We start from the raw sequence: 7,717 nt of genomic DNA, 5'->3' as shown, positions 1-7,717 counted from the left end.
ATTTACAATGCCTCCCCACGGGACAGAGTTAGAGATCAGGGTCATTTTTTTTACGTGGAGAAAAGGAACAAAAATAAAAATTGTCTCAGTCGTGAAGGATTTCTCCTCCACTGACAGAGAACAAGAAATTGTAGTACAGCATCTGGAGAACAGATACTACACTTTGAGGTATTCATTTGCTCCCCCATTGAGCAAATTAGGCACAAGGCCGATTTTTAAAGTGAGGAGTGAAGGGTAAATGGGGACCAACTCCCCGGGGAGTAGGCGAGCTGGATAGTGACAATTGGTATGAAGGGTTGCCCCTACATTGACCAAGGTCTTATATGTGTTTTTGTTTTTGTTTTTGTTGTTTTACGTTGGCAAAAGTGTGCTGATTCTAATGGTGCTTATTTCGATCAATAAATTTTTGTTTGAACCGAGATATGTTCATCTGAATTTAAAAGTTGAAAACCGCAAGAATTTTCTTGTCAACCTGATATTAATCGTTATTATTTTATTCAAAACATTTTCTGACAACACCGTGTGAATTCAGAACATTTTTATTATTACTTAATCAAACGAAATACTGAAATGCCCTCCTTATGTATCGATATTAACATTCATCCCGAAAAGGGTTATTAGTTATTGATTTGTCTACGTTGAAGCAAGTGTTGCATAATCTTAAATTGCACTTCTTTTAATTCTGCATTATTTCTGTCCAGTGATTAAGAAATTTCGTATACAACGAGAAATTTGTTTTTTTGTTGTTTTTTTTTTTTTAAATTTTACTGCATCTCAACCCTCGTTAGGTCATTTAATTCCGAATTCAATGATATTGGAAAAAGGCTTTATGCCTCAAGATATTTATACTTTTAAATATTTATTGATGGTGTTTAGTTTGGTTGTTTTGTTTTATAATGCATTGTTGTTATTTAATGCCGAATCGAATAATTTTGGAATATAAGTTTATGTTTATACTTGTAAATGTTTATTTATGATGTTTTTAGAAAAATATTGTTTTTTTTTATTTTCGGTTTTGATAACATGATTGAGTTTTGAAAAAGGGAAAACATAACATCCATGTTTGGCGCATTGTAGTCAGGAAGTTGATATCTTTAGTCAGTTTGATCTGTTTGTTACTTCAGAGCCTTTCCTCTCTTGGACTAGTTGCCAGGACATGTCTTGATAGTCTAATCTACGCCTAAACCCTATGGAGAAGTGATTACTTTCATTCAAACTAGAGAAAAGTAGATATTTCAATAATAAATTCAACTTCTTAAATGATGGTTTTATATGTACTAGTATAATTGGGTTCAATGATTTTATATTCTCAAATTTCTTTTAACTTTTGTACTAATCAATTTGTTCGACATTGATTTGATCTACGAATAAAAATCTAAGATGGCGGCATTATCCACGCGTGGGAATCAAAATAAAGCCAGAAAGACAGTCAGATAAAACGAAAATACAGGACCCCTACGAACAAACCGACACGAACGTTTCATTATAGTAAGGATATATAAAAGTGCACAGAGACTGAAACACACATTATTTTATCACTTCTTAAAAAAATCAAATAGAAAGATGTAACAAAAAATGTAAAGCTTCAACTGGAAATGAAAAAAAAAATGTCTGCTTTTGTCACCAGGAACGGATTAGATTTCTCGTACTTATGAAAGTACGGCGGGTTGCACATTATAAAAGTGGTTTGCTATGGAAATATGTCAGTGGTTGGATTCAATGCAAAGGCTCGGATTTCATTCAGCTGTTTGCATATTCAATATGATGTCGGTAAGAAAACATTACACACACACACACACACACACACACACACACACACACACACATACACCCACACATATACACATATATATATATATATATATATATATATATATATATAGAGAGAGAGAGAGAGAGGATTAATGACAAAAGTTATATTCTAAAATTCATGATGTTGACAATCTTATAATTTATTCTTTTAATTCAGTTGACTTAAAGAATTCTTGAGAGTATATGTTTCGTAGCGCTAAATCAAGCACTCATCAGGATAAATAGCAACAATCAATCTGTCAAAAGGAATTGGAGAGTGATTTGACATGATTAAAATCCGAAAATTGGAAGAGAAGCTGCACATACATTTTTATTTTTCCATTACGCCATATTCAATTTTTGAATTTCTTAAATAAGGATTGATATATATTATAAGAAAATATATTCCTACATATATACATATACACGCACACACACACACACACACACACACACACACACACACACACATATATATATATAATGCAGTATAATAAATTTTTCAACAACTGATTTTCAAGTATAAATGTTATTTTTGACGACCGCTTCATCTTCTATTCGGACAAACAATGAATTCAAATGTTTTCAAATCAACGAATCGTCAGAGCCAAACATTTGCTTAATTGTATCTTTAATTTAAATCTTATATTACCTTTACATTTTTTGATGGTGTTCTGTATTTTGTTTTTTCCCAATTTTACTCGTATTAGTGAAATATTAATTTACAAAATATGCAGCATATATCTACATGTATGTATAAATACATAGATATATACATGTGTGTGTGTCTGTATATATATATATATATATGTGTGTATAAATACATATCTGTATAAATATATATATGTGTGTATAAATACATATGTGTGTGTATAAATACATATGTATACATTGCATAAATACTTATGTATGCGTGTGTATAAATACATATGCATATGTGTGTATAAATACATATGCATATGTGTGTGTATGAATACATATATATGTGTGTGTATAAATACATATATATATATGTGCATAAATACATATGTATATGTGTGTATAAATGCACATATATATGTCTGTGTTTGTGTATAAATACATACATATATATGTGTGTGTATAAATCCATATGTGTGTGCAAATACATATATATATGTGCGTGTGTATAAATACATATGTATATGTGTGTGTAAATGTATATATAGATATGGATGTTGATATATGTATGTATAAGTATTTATGCCTTTTAATTTTAAAGGTTATAATTGTTGAAGCATAAAAACGATGTTTTTTAATATTATTAAATACAAAACATCTTTTACGCTTCAAAAAACCTCATAACATTTAAATTACAATACATATAAATACGTATTCATGCAATTTTTTTTTTATATTTCGAGCTATACCCGCTCTTAATCACTACACCTTTCTGATCAAGAACAGGGGATCGCTTGAAATATAAAAAAATAATATATTAAATAAAAACAACATCATTTTTATGCACCAAAAAACCGATGAGCTTGAAATTACTAATCTAGATGCATACGTGGACAATTAACATTCCTTGTATGTATAATGTGATGAAGCACAAAACAAATGATAACATAAGGAATGAATAAGCAAATGATTAACGGATGGTATTTTTATTAAATGATTATGTCATTCATTTCATCTGTAACACGTGGTCTTTTTCTTAGATTCCGTCGTTTGTTTTTGTCAATATTTATTTACTTTATTTACACATATCCGTATAAATATATATATATATATATATATATATATATATATATATACATATATATATATATATACTTAATTTACTCACATAAAATAAATATAGGAAAGTACAGATTTATGCGTAAACTTTAAGTATTTACTTCAAAAGTGCTCAATACGTAGGTAGAGCTAGTTAGTAATTTATAAAATATATATGGCGATTAAGCTACACTGAATATTCCGCATTTCATCCACTGAAGAGTCCTAGAGTGGATGAAACACGGAATATTCAGTGTAGCTTAATCACCATATACATTTTATAACTTACAATATATATATATATATATATATATATATATATAGTAATTTATAAAATATATATGGCGATTAAGCTACACTGAATATTCCGCGTTTCATCCACTCAAGGACTCCTCAGGCTTATGCGTATAAGCTTGAGGAGTCATAGAGTGTATGAAACGCCGAATATTATATATATATATATATATATATATATATATAGTATATGTATATATATATATTATATATATATATATATATATATATATATATATATATATAGCTTTTGTAAGTCGATAGGGATTAAATTTTCTATATATAAATATTGTTATTTGTATTAGTTTAAAGTTTACCATTGGGTATATCAAGTAACACTACACCCCTTTGTTTCCATTAATAATATATGTATATATATATGCATATATATATATACATATATATATGCATATATACATGCATATATATACACACACACATATATATGTATATATATGTATACATATACATATATACATATATATGCATATATATATGCATATATATACATATATATACGTATATATATACATATATATACGTATATATACATATATATACATATATTTATACATATATATACATATATATATAAATATATATATACATATATATTCTGTTGATAACACAAAAATTATTAGTTATATATATTCTGTTCATAATACAAACATTATTGGTTACATATGTGTCTACATGGTTCAGTGGAGTCCCTATACAGTGACAGCACTTCATCAGATCAAAAAAAAAAAAATTAACAGAAGTTCAATTCTTTTATATATATATATAATATAGGATTCAACAGGCATTAGACTGACGAATCCTAGCGTTAATTGCCATATATCTTTATAACTTACTACCTTGGTCTTCCTACGTATTGAACACTGTTGATATAAATACTTCGTTTACGCATAAATTTATACTTTCATATATTAATTTATATGATTTAATTAAGTATATATATATATTATATATTATACATATATATATATATATATATTTGTCCAGGTTTCATATATATTATTATAGAATCGTAAATTACGAAAGTAAAAACAACGAAACAACAACAACAGTATTTGAGTGCCATCAGCTAAAATCGAAACCGAAAGCAAAACTAACATTCAAAGCTGATAACGTTAACTTTGCACCAGCATGACACGCATATGGACTAATTAAAAAAAAAACTAAGATGAATGTACAAAATGCATTACCATTTTTAATTTTAACCCCTTTTGCCCCCCTTAAAAACTATTTTAACCGGCTAAAGACCCATAAAATAACAGTCTATAAAAACATAATCGTTTGAGGCCATTATTATGTTCGTAAGTGTTTTAATATTTGTTTTTTTTTTCGTGTCTGCAGCTGGATATTATTTCTAATTTAGAATTCAGGATATTTAATTTTTTCGACACTGCTTTGCACTTAACAAGGAGCTACAAACTTTAGATAACATCTCTACTCCTCTGCCTTTTAAGAACTTTCTCCCACTGTAAATTTTCCTGATTGTCGTATTTTCATTTCATTTTATTTCATTTTTTACTTTTTACTTTATATTATTTTTTCTTTTATTATTTTATATTTAATAACTTTGTATTCTTTATACATTTATTATTCGTTATTATCCTTTAATTTTTATAGGTTTTATATTTTATACTTATTATTTTGATATCTATTTTTATACATATTTAATAACTTCGTATTTCTTATACCTTCTTCTTACAGTTTTTTTATATTTTGTGTCCCATATTTCCATTTGTATTTTTTATCTCTTTAATCTATCATCCGTTTATCTTCTATCTTATTTACTTAAACATTTTTTTATATTTATCTCCTCACGTTTATTATTTAATTATATTATTATTCCTTATAGCTTATTTAAGTCTCTCCGTCAGTCTGTCGGCCGGTCTATCGGTCGGTCCGTCGGTCGGTCTGTCCGTAGCACTTTTGTGCTTGGCCTTTTTGGTTAAGATCAAAGGTCTTTTGTTAATACATGCTGTTCTTAGCAAAGTGTAGTATCTATTCCGGCAGATACTACAAGCAAGGACCATATGTGGGGGCAACCCCACATATAAGACCTTGGTCAATATAGGGGCAACCCTTCATACCAATTGTCAGTATCCAGCTCCCCTACACCCCGGGGAGTTGGTCCCCATTTCCCCTTCACTCCTCACATTAAAAATCGGCCTTGTGCCTAATTTGCTCGGTGGGGAGCAAATAAATACAGCTTTTTCTTGGCCTTTTGGCCAAGATCAAAGTGTAGTATCTGTTCCTGCAGATACTGCAAGCAAAAACCATATGTGGGAGCAATCCCACATATAAGACCTTGGTCAATGTAGGGGCAACCCTTCATACCAATTGTCACTATCCGGCTTCCCTACTCCCCGGGGAGTTGATCCCCATTCCCCTTCACTCCTCACTTTAAAAATCGGCCTTGTGCCTAATTTGCTCAGTGGGGGAGCAAAATAAATACCTCAAAGTGTAGTATCTGTTCCGGCAGATACTGCAAGCAAAGACCATATGTGGGGGAAGCACCACATATAAGACCTTGGTCAATGTAGGGACAACCCTTCATACCAATTATCACTATCCGGCTTCCCTACTCCCCGGGGAGTTGGTCCCCATTTCCCCTTCACTCCTCACATTAAAATCGGCCTTGTGCCTAATTTTCTCGGTGGGGGAGCAAATAAATACCCTTTTCTTGGCTTTTTGGCCAAGATCAAAGCGTAGTATCTGTTCTTACTACATGCTGTACTTGTGTTTGTAACTTTGTGATATAAAGTGGGGGATCACTTTTCTGTATTAATTTAATGTAAAATGATCACCCACTTTAAAACCAGTCAGTCTCAAAGCCATTCAAGTCATTCTCCAGATCATTCAAGTTGTTTTTGAAGGATTCCAGTTATTTTTTAAGCGATCAAGTCATTCTTAAGTTTATTCAATTCATCCTTAACTTCATTAAAGTCATTCTAAGTCATTTACTTTTTATTTATTTAAGTCATTTCAGCCCATTTTTCGGTCATTTTAGTTTATCTTTAAGAATTTCATATCAATCCTACATTTAGGCATTCATTCATTACACGAGAGCACGCGACTAATGGCCATCGGCTTTGTTCATTGAAATACTAAGTTATAATTTTCGATATCCCCACTAAAGTATACGTACATAGTATAAATCCTCTATTTCAAGAAAACCCCTTCCACAGTTACAACCCATTAAGACATACGATTAAATAAGCATCATTTTTTAATTCAATTATCCTATATTCTTCCCGAAAGTTTAATCACACATCTTGCATAAATAAATTTGACCGCCATGGCAGCTATGTTATACACCTACCTTCAGTATATAATAAAAACTGTATTTCTTCTTCGTCACAGAAATCACTTTAGTTCTCCCAATCCCAAACATCTCAATTTATCTCTCGCTTCACAATTATCTCGCTCCTAGACGTCGCATCCCTGGCATTTTCTCTCCCCTTCTGATGAGAAGCATTAGGCTTCGAAATACCATGGTATGAAGAGTTTTTATTTATTCTACACCGCTAATTAATGTACTATCCTCATTGAAAAAATGAACACACACACACCCACCCATATATATATATATATATATATATATATATATATATATATATGATTAGTTTTTTTGGAAAAAGAATTCCAGCAGAGTGCTCAATTAAAAGGAAAATCCAAATTTTAAGAGCGTACTTATATTTTGTGTACAGAAAGTTGTTAGTTGAGACAGGTCATTGGTACCGTCGGTTTCAAGCCCGATAATAAGGCCCGTTTAAGGTATCCTTATCGAGCTCTCTTCAGCCAATATTCGAGACGAATATTGGCTGAAGAGAGCTCGATAAGGATACCTTAAACGGGCCTTATTATCGGGCTTGAAACCGAC

General features: G+C 30.4%; 2 pseudogenes; both read left to right on the top strand.

Moving 5' to 3' along the window:
* Positions 1 to 6,042: 6,042 nt before the first annotated feature.
* On the top strand, positions 6,043 to 6,167 carry LOC145274798 (U2 spliceosomal RNA; annotated as a pseudogene).
* A 341-nt stretch (positions 6,168 to 6,508) lies between these two features.
* Positions 6,509 to 6,646, top strand: LOC145274796 (U2 spliceosomal RNA; annotated as a pseudogene).
* The last annotated feature ends 1,071 nt before the right edge of the window (positions 6,647 to 7,717 follow it).

This window comes from Euprymna scolopes, unplaced genomic scaffold (assembly GCF_053919585.1).
Source record: "Euprymna scolopes isolate OS-2025 unplaced genomic scaffold, ASM5391958v1 sca459, whole genome shotgun sequence".
NCBI classification, from domain to species: Eukaryota; Metazoa; Mollusca; class Cephalopoda; order Sepiida; family Sepiolidae; genus Euprymna; species Euprymna scolopes.
This window is presented reverse-complemented; position numbering and strand designations above follow the sequence as displayed.